Genomic DNA, 12003 nt, shown 5'->3' with positions numbered 1-12003 from the left:
TTGTTGATTGTCATCCAATGGTGTCTTTAATTTGGTAATTGGAGAAATAGGTCCAATATTGTACAATCCATATACACCATCAGCTTGTTTGTTCGTGACAGGGTCTTGCTGTGTACAACATAATGGTCTTGAAATCTTGGTTCTCCTATCTCAGCCTCTCTATTAGTAGTATTGTTTATTTCATGTTTTTACACTATACTATGGTTTTCAGAACAGCTTACATATTTCAACAATATTTATATACCCAAAAAAACATAGACAATTAAATTGGGAGGTGGCTTGTAGGAAAGAGAACAACAAAGAGTGAGACTGAATGCTTTGCTTGGCATTTGTAACTCTTGTATTAAGTTTGAAGAAGAGGCCTTTATAAGTTACTCTTTCTCTGAGATGAATGCTTTTCCAAACTATCACAGCCAATGAACCAGATTCTTACCCTTACCTAATGTCTGTGCCACCTTCCAAGCAGAATCATTGTTCATTGAAACAGTTGGTGAGACTTCATGGATAGACCATCTTACTACACACACCATTTCATAAATGGATGTAACCTGGTCTCTGTGGATTGAGAATAAAACTACTTACTCAAGTCAAATAGCTTTGACCATAGCAGGAAGTCTGTATCCGAAAATTGTGCCTACAATTCATTTCTTGGTGCAGCAGAACTGTTAACTCTCAGCTTAGCTACAATGGAGGTAAAATCCTTTGGTGATGTGAGTATCATTGAAGTAAAGCCTTATTACAATGAAATCAATGTCTAAAAATTGTTCTTATTTTGGACTTGAACCACAGTAAGAGCCAAGATTTTAAGCTCTACTAAATATAAAACAAACAAACAAACAAACAAAAATACTTTATATATTTATGTTCATTTAAGAAAATACTAATAGTGATGTATTATTTTGATATATACAGTTAATATCTTTGGAGTTATTTAAAATTTATATTGAGAAAAACATGTATTTTCAGTATTGCTGTAGACAAGCATCTACATAAGTGTGTTAAATTGATTGCTGTTTTATATCCAACAACTTTTATAATACTCATTTTATTGTTATAATACTTTATAAATTTTAAAGAATATGACCAAAAGATATTGTAGATATTGAAGGGGGAGTCTCTGGGAGGATTTGAGGTACAAAAGGGAAACAAGAATGTGATTTAATTCTATTTACTTAAAATGTGTTTTTAAATGTTAACAAATTCAGATAAAATGAAATCATGTAACTTTTCTTCTCATAATACAATAAAACCTTAAAAAAGAAAATTAATTCTAATTATAATAACCCATGTTTATTAAGTATCTATTTTAACATGTTAAACACTCTGTACAATCCCTAGAATTTTTCCCAATAATTATGAATTAAGTAATTGAAATTCACAGAGACTTAGTAATACATTTCAGGGCATTATTATAGGAGTCATCCTAATGACTGATAAAAACATTGCCTTGGTTACGTCTAGTTTACAAATATTCAAAGAAAATTCCTACTTAAACCAACTAAATTAGGTTCACACTACAGTTGTGCTTCTTCCTAGTTAAGTAATCACTTGGAATTCAGAAACCTTGTTTAGACGGATGGTAAGTGTACATCTTAAACTTCTTTGTAAAAGACTTTCTCTTCTGGCATTTCCTTGTCATACTGCTTTTTCTCCCAGAATCACAAGAGTTGATTGTCTGCTTCAAATGCCCTAGTCACTGCCAACATAACTCCATACGCATCCTCTGTCATCATGCTCCACATTTGCCCCTCATTTTCTTCATTGGTATGAGTTATGATAATATATTTATGGCGTTCCATCAGTGAGAGTAATCCAAATATGAAAACATTGTCTTTCTCCATCTGTTTGTACACTCAGGCTAGCTATCACATTTTAATTAGTAAGTACTACTCTGAAGCAGTAGTCCAGAACACATAGAAAATGATCAATACTGTTGGTTCAAATCCAGATGTACTATAATGAGACTCCTGGACACAAACAGTATTAGAACAGGTGATCTATAGTCACAGAATTGGCAGATTATTAAACCACTAATAATACCCTTGTTCCATTTACCCAGGGAAAATAACTTCAAGAGATTTACCCTATCCCTACTCAGTAATACATTTTCCTGTTATGATGGAGCATTAATTAGGTGGATTGTTAATCATAGAAGCAGAGACAGTATCAAGTTGGATGATTTAAGAACATACTTTCTTAGTCTCAAGTTTTTTTGCTGATGAGAAAACATTTTGTCTAATATTGATTCACTCACCTGCATTGTATTCTGTCTTTTAGATTTTAACTGCAGTTCCTTCAGCCTTTGCTGTTCTTCCAATTCAAGTGTCATTTGCAACTAGGAAATGTTTTCAACATTCTCATCCAAATAATTACATTCATATAAAAATCTGTTAATGAAACATTAGAGCTAAGGGCTTAATTGCTGAAAAATCAATGCTTGAAGCTTTAATACTCAGTTATGGTTCCATGGTAACAGGATCTATTATTAACTGTATAAATGTTATCTAATTGAAATGAACGTACTAGTTTAGGTAATTTCAAGACTATATATAAGATAATATGCTATTTAAAAATAAAGTAATTGTTTTCTGGTTAAAAATTATGGGGAGTTTCCCATGTTTTCAATTATTTTCTGCTTATCAAATTTCATGCTCATTATTTTCTATCAATTTAATGGAGATAATCCTCAACCGCTTTTGAAATATTATGGCATTGAATGTCTACAAGTCAAATCTATATAATGTTTTTTCTCCAAAGAAGGAAATGCTTTGCAGAAAATGAAAGTATACCCTTAGTGACGTAAAGGAGCTGATACAAGGCATACCTAAATCATAGAAACCAGGGCAGCATGTTGTCCTAGAAAGGACATTTCTACATATAAAGAATATACGTGAACTTTCAAGTATGATGAGTATGACAAAAACAATAAAGTCTTATACACTTATATCAGGTTAATAAAATGTAACCAGAAAGTGGAGAAAGTCTTAAGTAGCCATATTACTGCCATACACACAAAATGACTGAATATTGCATCTCATAAATGCACAACTGAGGACTTAGAGTAAGCAAACTAAGAAGATGATTCAGGAGAAAGAAACAAGACTGAGATTTTCTTGTCCCAACACTGTCTATGTTGCAGAAAAGAAACTAGAAGCATGGGCTGTCCAACAGCATTTCCAAAGATATATAAGAGGATATTAGCAGCCTTTGCACATAGACTAAAGCCAAATTCCCCTCTCCTAGAAAAAGAACACTGCTCTGAAACAGACTTTATGCTACTTCAATTACTGGAAGAAGTGTATATTCAAAATGTCCTTGGTGGTTAATATGTTGGTCAACAGAATAAAAAATAAAAGCACACAGTGTTTACCTTTAGTAAGTAGTTTTTAATCTGTTTGTAAAAGGTAGGTCTAATGCATTTAGCTTAAAATTTATAGAAAAACTCCATGTTCAGACACATATGAAGATCTGAAAGACTATAACATAAAATTCAGCTCATGTTTCTGGAACAATTCCAGATAAATTGCAACTTGTTATGGAGTGATCTGACTGTATATCTTGATGGATCGTCAATTTCTTTGTTGACATTAAAAGAAAAGATGAAACACAAAAACACTATGGATTTATAAAAGTCATAATAAATAACTTTAAAAAACAATTACATTCCTTTTCTACAGTACATTTACGGACTATATTTTAATTTTCAAATGTTTATATCCTAATTGTAGGACAAGGATGCATATATACATAGAGTGTTTCATATATTCTGGGCTGGCTTTAAATTCATATATAGCAAAGGTCAACCATGAATCTCTTAATGTAGCTTTACCTCCCAAGTTTTTAAAATTACATGTGTGCTAAACCTAGTTATGTATGGCTGAGTATAATCCTCACACATGCTACAGTCTGGAGCTCTATCTTTTGCAGATATTTAGTTTTAAAGAATAAGATATAGACAAGGAACTTCGTGGTCTATGGAAAATGACAACTTTTAAGAAAAAACAATTTAGAATCCTATACTGATCTTATAGAAAGAGGACTTTAAGGATTAGTGACTGTACAGGATGTGGAAATACTCTAAACTATGGAGTCAAGGAGATTGGGTTTGATTTTAAACATTGCCATTTCTGTGGTGTGCTTTTCTTGTTTTATTTTGTTTTGTTTTTTGTTTGTTTGTTTTGTTTTGTTGAGACAGGATTTCTCTGTGTAGCCTTAGCTGTCCTGGAACTCACTCTGTAGACCAGACTGGCCTCGAACTCAGAAATTCACCTGCTTCTGCCTCCCAAGTGCTGGGACTAAAGGCATGAGCCACCACTGCCCGGCTGGTGTGCTGTTTTGATATGAAAGAAAGTTCAACAAAAATTGTATTACATGAAAAAATAATCTAATCAAATATTTCTAGGTATGTACATAAAAGGAATAGAAGCATATTTGTAACAAAACATGTCCAAAATTTTAACAATATTATTCCTAATGCCTAAAATATCTCTGTGTGTGTTTTTTTTTTGTTATGACTAATATCTAACATAATAACCTAATGGAAAAAGATTTATTTTGGTTAGTAGTTTCTTTTTTCTGGAGATTTGGTGCTATAGTACATCATGTTAGAAGTGTGTAGTGGAATGGAGCTGCATAAAACATTGTGGACAGGAAGCAGGAATGTCAGACAAAAACAGGATATAACCTCCAAAGACATGTAATCTCCAGTAACCCACTTTCTTGCATTTCCCAAAAGTAGTGTATAATGTATAGAAGAGTACTTCAGCACATATTCAAATGTTCTGAAGTTGTTTTTCCCCAAGCAAATAATAATTCTTCAAAACATTATGCTCAATGAAAAACTTAGATGCAAAAGACATTGTATGATCCTGTTCATGTGAAATGTTCTAGAATAAACCTATAAATACAGAAAGCAGATGGATGATTGCCTGCCATGCGGGCAGGGATAAGAAGTTAAGCAAATGAGCACAACAGATATTTTGGGAATGACACAAAGATTCCAAAATTGATTTGTAGTAATCATGGACCAATTCAATGAATCATGTAAATCATAATTAAATTATAGATCTCAAGTGAGTGAATTTTATCTTGTGTCAGTTATAATTCAAGAGCTCACCAATTGGTTGTCTAATGCCAAATGACCAACCCTGAAAACATACATACAGGTGACATATATGAATTGAAAACATACATACAGGTGACATATATGAATTAACAGGTTACATCTAGGAATTTATGTATATATATATATATATATATATATATATATGAATGCAATAACAATTAATAAAAAGGAGAGCATCAATTTGAACAAGAGAAGGAAGGGGTATATGGAAATATTTACATGGAGGAAAGGGAAGAATCTTTGAACTTTAAATACAATCTCAGAAATAAAGGAAAGTACATGATTTTTTTTCAGTTTGCTTTTCTGTTGTGAAAAATACTCTGACATAAGCAACTTAAGAAACAAAGAACTTGCAATGTTTCACAGTTCCAGGTTATAGCCCATCTTAGTGGCAAAGTCAAAGCTTCAGGAACTTGAAGCAGCTTTAATTATTGCTGGTATTCAACGGACTTCCTCGATTCCAATATAGTTTTATCCTATGAAATGATGCTGTCCATGTACAAGATGGCTCTTCATGTATCGATTAACCCAATAAGAAAATGCTTTACAACACAAGCCCACAGCCAATCTAATATAGACAATATTTCATCAATGCCACAGTCTTAAGTGATTCCAGGTATTTCTTTTCAAAGTGGTAAGTAAATGCACCATGATGGAATTAAAAGTGCCAAGTGCTGTACGATGGTGATCTTATAGTACTATATTATAAAGAATATATTTGACTACCTTTAAAGCAATCAGTAAATGTCTTATCAACTCACTGGGCTTTTAGTAGGAAATGATGACTTGTGTTTTTCCTAGATAGTGAGGAAATATGAAAAAGAAGAAGAATGGGGAAATAATATTAACACTAAAGTGGAGTATGAAATAAGTCAGACAATTTGTTTTCTTATAGAGTTTAATTGTGTAAAGTATCTGTACTATTGGAATGTGAATATTAAGAAAATTATTATTGGAATTTGAATAATAAAATCCATTGCCTTCAGAACTGGCACTGATCTTTATCACTGGAAGAATGTGCATGACAAGTAGCATGCATCAATGATAAAGTAGTGGGTTACCCCAAACTGGTGCTAGGAATTAGGCTAATCTGACTATAGTGTTTAGTGATGCAACAAGACATTATGAAGCTTGATTTTTTCATGTTTGATGAAATATTATCACAAAAGAAACTTTAAAATAATTTAATATGGCTCACATTTCAAAGCTTTAATGCATCATGGCAGGAAGTCAAGACAGCAGGAATTGGAAACAGCTACTTAAACAGAATTCACAATCAGGGAGCAGGGATGGATGCTTGTACTCAGCTCACTTTTCTTTTTATGTAATCCAGGATCCTGGCTTAGGAAATGGTGCTGCACACTCTTAGAATTATCTTTCCACCATAGTAAACATAATATAATTCTTTAAAATCATGACCAGGAGTGGATAACAATGGGAATGTAAAAATATTAAAGTGATTTAAAAAACGTGACAAGAGGTTAAATAATCACCCACAAGTCTATGTGGAGACTTATCTTGTAAATAATTCCAAATCCAGTCGAATGGAAAACACTACCCATCACAGACACCAATTTGGGAAAAGTTTAGGTCATAAAATATTAATGCGGTATCTTTTATTTGCCATGATGTGGCAGGTGACTAGTTTTTCATTTAAGATAGGATATAGCTTGGGGAAATGGATGGATCTGGAGAATATCATCCTGAGTGAGGTAACCCAATCACAAAAGAACACACATGGTATGTATTCTCTGATAAGTGGATATTAGCCCAGAAGCTCTGAATACACAAAGCACAATCCACAAACTACAAGAAACTCAAGAAAAAGGAAGACTAAAATGTGGATACTTTGTTCCTTCTTAAAAGGGGGAACAAAATATCCATGGGAGGAGTTGTAGAGACTAACTATGGAGCAGAGACTGAAGGAAGGACAATCCAGAGACTGTTCCACCTGGGAATCCTTCCCATATTCAGTCATCAAATGCAGACACTATTGTGGATATCAGCAAGTGCTGGATGACAGGAGCCTGATATAGCTGTCTCCTGAGAGGCTCTGACAGTTCCCGACTAATACAGAAGTAGAGGCTCACAGCCATCCATTGGACTGAATACAGGGTCCCCAGTGAAGGAGTTAGAGAGAGGACCCAAGGAGCTGAAGGGTTTGCAGCCCCTTAGGAAAAACAACAATATGAACTAACTAGAACTCCCAGAGCTCCCAGGGACTAAACCACCAACCAAAGAGTACACATGGGAGGACTAATGGCTCCGGCAGCATATGTATAGCAGAGGATAGCCAAGTAGGTCATCAATGGGAGGAGAGGCCTTTGGTCCTGTGAAGGTTCTATCCCCCAGTGTAGGGGAATGCCAGGTCCAGTAAGCAGGAGTTGTGGGTTGGTGAGCGGGGCGGGGGGAGGGAACAGGGGATTGTTTTAGTTTTGGGTTTTTTATTTTATTTTAATTATTATTATTATTGGTTTTTTTTGTTTGTTTGTTTTCGGAGAGGAATCTGGGGGAAGGAGATATTATATGACATGTAAGTAAAGAAAACATCTAATAAAAAAAGGTAGGATATATAAAAGTCACCATACTGGGAGTGCATAGGGCAAAGATAGTGTTGTGAACCATGTTTGTAAAATACTTGGTGATCCAGTATCATACAAGCACAAACCTTCAAATCTTGTGAGTTATTTAAGTAAGTAGCTCTGTCAACACTATGCCCTTTAACTCTCCAAGAGGTTTGATGATGTACTGGGTAGGGAGGACCTCCAAATGTCTTACCCAAGTTGTCTAGAGTTGTAAAGATTTCCTACTCATCTTGAAACACATCCTTACAGCGCTTGATCTAAGTGATGTGATAAGATCATGACCTTTTCAGAAATGCCTTTGATGTCAATCCTAATTCCACTAAATTTTACCTGACAGGGAAAGAATGAAACATTATAGGCTCGTTTGTCAAGCATCCCAGGATCTCTCATGGCAATAATCTGCTCCAACTCAGCCCTGCAGTAATAGGGTGTGGGAGTGATTTACCCTGACTGGGAATAAACTTGTTAAGTGTTCAAACATTGATTAATGAAGTAAAAATGCACTGGGTAGGCCTTGAAGTGATAAACTGGACAGGAACCTTGGCAGACAGTGCGTCCTGCCTACTAGCATGCTATGATTTATTTTAAGAATGGTGATTTTCTTACCCACGTACCTACAATGCCATGGGAAGAATCAGTATTGATAGGTAAGATACAGAAGTGAAAAATATCGCATATTACTCCTATTTTAAGTTTTAATCACCTTTATAATGGTAAAGAAATATTCATAGTGAGATTTGTGAAAGCCCATTTTTGCTCAGCTGATCTTTCTGTTATAAAATTTTAAAGCTGCTCTATCAGTTTTGATAATATAAACATAAAAGATCAAGGAAATTGAAATTGCATCTTTATTTTTACAGGTACATTTTATGATTGGCCATTTCAGCAAAGTAAGTATGTGATATTTTTAGTTGATTATTCATTAAGTTTTAGAATACCTTTAATCTCTTCTTCCACAATTTATCTTATTTCTCCAAACACCACCAGTACTCCAGCCAACAAACTAAAATGGAGATGGGGTAGGGGAGAGATATTTTTCTTTATTGTTATTCTTAATGTTTTCATAACTTGCTAAATTTCTTCCTGGTAAAAGTTACTTCTATACCAAACAGAAATTACTTAATGCTTAGAGTAATATTAGAATACAACACGTCTTGTGCCTCAATGTGATCCACAAAGTTTAACTTAAAATATTTGGAACTTTTTATAGACAAATGACTTATGAATCCTCATTGTTGTGCTCTCATCATGAGTTTGGTTGTGCTTGGAGAGGAGACTAAGGTCAATGTTATGCCTTATTATTTCAGACTGTTACTTTGAAGTTGCTTTTTTAATGGTGGTCTTGTTTCTTTCAGATATTTTGAGGCATGAACTCATTATTTAGCCCAAGGCATCCCTTAAACTCTCCATAATCTGCCTGTCTCAGCCTCTAATTTCTCAACATAATAAGACAAATGCCTATCCCTATAGCCTTAACCAATAAAAGTTCATTTATATGACATTACTATTATATGCACATGACATAGTATTAAAGGAATTTAAATACCAAATGAGAGCTAAAATGTGGGAGTTGTGACAAGTCCTGTTAGACCTGAAAGGTTCAGCAATATTGCCTTACAGTTTCTTCCCCAAACTTCTGAATAGTTCCTGTTCATTACATCCCTCAAACCATGCCTGATGGTAGTCCCTGAGTGAGCAATTAACTTACCAAGAATTATACTTCCTTTAAAATAGAGAAGATTTTAGTTTGATAACACAAAGAAAATCCTGATGTCTTCACCCCCAACCAGTACTCTTATAAATTACTGGCAAATTACTGTAAATGGCTCTTCTTGCAATGCTGTCACTGATAGATAAATCTATGCTTTATAGTTCTGGCTTTTATTGTCTCTTAAAACATCATCAGATTGATTTTAGAGTAGCAATGATATAAAATAAATACACAAGAAACACTCCCAATAAACCAGAAGAAAAGCATCCTTCTTTGTTTCTGAGAATTATGGTGTGAAAAGGGAAAAGCCTTCCTGAGCACCTTTCGGTTCCAGCAGAAACATGTTTGTTTCTTACTTGTAAATTGTGGAGACAGTTCATTGTATAAAAACTACAGAAACATAGAAAGCCCAATATTTTTCATTGTACATTTATCATTAAAATTAATATGCTTAGTGAACTTTAACATAAAATCTATTTCTTATGTTTTAATAAAGATATACTCATATAATACATACATCAGTTATAATTTTGTATCTCACACATATTGTTCAAAAGCAATATATAAATCCAGAGCTAACAATTCTCTAACATGAAAAGTCTAGTCTGCTGCAGCAGGTTAGTAGTATTAACTATTTCTGTACTCATTTCCTCATTTTTTAAATAAATACCTAGATATCTTATCAGTGATACTTATAGAAATAAAGATAAGCTATTCTTTTTTTCTTCACACATAACAGTGATAAACATACATTTGTAACATAGATAAGTCTTAATTAACTATAATATGTAGAGAGGCAAATGCTAATTGAGACACTTTAAAATTTAGTAGTACATTTATCTTTTATTTCAGTCTTTGTCTTTGAAATGTATTATAAAACTGTAGCCCATTTAATTATCTTGGTAAGTACAGTTTACAGAAGATAATCATGTTTTACTTTAGTATTTGAAATATTTCTCAGGGTCTCATGTTCTTTATTCTGAAACCAGTTACTATTGTGCAGACAAAGCTGGATAGGGGGATGAATCCTTATAACAGCACATCATTTTTTGGGAGATAAAATTGTTTCTCTTTTAGTAAATACAAGGTATCAGCTTGCTTAGTCACAAGGCTTCTTTTTCTCATAAAAGTTTGAGTATAGAACATGAAATTAAATGTTTCATTAGTTGAGCTTCATTTAATTAACGTTTTACTGTACATAAAATCCTAATTAGTAGTGGCGAGATCTGGCTGCTTTGGGGAAGAAGTAGTTTGTTCAGTTTGGGATATGAGATTTTTGTTTGGAAAATAGGCTGACGCCATGATGGTATCCAGAAGGGCTCAATTACACAAGTGAAAGGAAATCATATACTATGCAAAATAGTGAGCTAATGTTCAAATATTTATGGTGAAGAAAAACACTGAACAGGAGATACATCTATTTCATGAGCTTTGTATGGAGGACTGAAGAGACAACCTTGTTTAGAACAGACTCAAACATTTGCCTTCTCTAAATACATTCCATTTATAGAGACTCACATTGTTTTGTAATATCTACAAAAACATTTTACTATACATGTTTACCACTATACCCCAAATGTCATATCTAGATTTTACTTACACATTTTCATTTTATTGTTCATCAGATCTATTCATCAGTTTTCTGAGGTGATATCTGATTCCTTTCAGAAACTTGATGACTTCTTATTTGTTAAATCCATAACTGGATTTGTTAAACTTCTATTCTATACCATTCTTTTTAGTCTTTAACATTCTATATTTAAAAAAAAAAAACTTAGATTTTTTTCTTTTTGCTGTTTTTGTCCCTTACTATTTCCTAATTAGCTTTATAAACGTTTTCCATATCAACTAAAGAGGTAGTCATTGAGATGAGTAAATGTCTTATGGCAACTGATATAGCAGAATTAATCACAAATGGAAACCCCTAAAATTGTCACATCATTCCCTCTTTTCATTTTAGCTGGCTTCTTCCAGGACAGTTTGTAATTCGCAGTGAATTATAATAACAGTTTTGATTATTTCCAAGTCAGTGGCTTGTTATGACTTTGTATTTCTTTTTCTAAAAATGCAAATCAGAGTGTTTTATTTAAAATTTCGTGTGCTTCAGTGTATGGTGCTAGATTGTTAGTTATTACTCTCTCTCTCTCTCTCTCTCTCTCTCTTTTGATGTGTCTTTCAAGACAGTGCAGGTCAATTCTAAATCAACTTTTCACTGAAATTTTAGAAAATCGAAGGCTATTTCAAAGCTAACTTTTATTCTCTCAACAAAGGATGGGATGAAAATGTAGGGGAGTACAAAGGTTTAGATGGGAACCTCAAGTCATTTTCTCTAGGTAAAGGTTTGAAAACATAAAAACTCCCTGCTGAAACAAACAAACAAACAACAATATACCTTCCCACAAAACAAAGCAAAACAAAAACAACAAACAAACAAACAGAAGGGAGCAACTACTTAGGAAACTCCTTCAAACTTAAATATAATCATACAAGTCCTACTATGACAGAACTTTGTTTTTTTTTGTTTTTGTTTTTGTTTTTTTTTTATAATGACTAATGTCATCTACTCCTTCTGCACATCTCCT

General features: G+C 33.4%; 1 protein-coding gene and 1 pseudogene across 5 annotated transcripts in view; one reads left to right on the top strand and one right to left on the bottom strand.

Moving 5' to 3' along the window:
• Tenm1 (teneurin transmembrane protein 1) overlaps window positions 1–12003 on the top strand; it is an 803700-nt gene that overhangs the window by 136347 nt on the left and 655350 nt on the right. For 4 of the 5 annotated variants that reach the window (XM_031355294.1, XM_031355365.1, XM_031355449.1 and 1 more), the window contains exon 3: window positions 8571–8600. The exons of the other annotated variant lie outside the window; for it this stretch is intronic. The gene's annotated coding sequence lies outside the window, so the exon portion shown is untranslated. The remainder of the gene's footprint in view (window positions 1–8570; window positions 8601–12003) is intronic. 5 annotated transcript variants of the gene reach the window in all.
• Window positions 1–12003, bottom strand: part of LOC116091345 — an 86945-nt pseudogene that overhangs the window by 31895 nt on the left and 43047 nt on the right.

Source organism: Mastomys coucha, chromosome X (assembly GCF_008632895.1).
Source record: "Mastomys coucha isolate ucsf_1 chromosome X, UCSF_Mcou_1, whole genome shotgun sequence".
NCBI lineage: Eukaryota > Metazoa > Chordata > Mammalia > Rodentia > Muridae > Mastomys > Mastomys coucha.
This window is presented reverse-complemented; position numbering and strand designations above follow the sequence as displayed.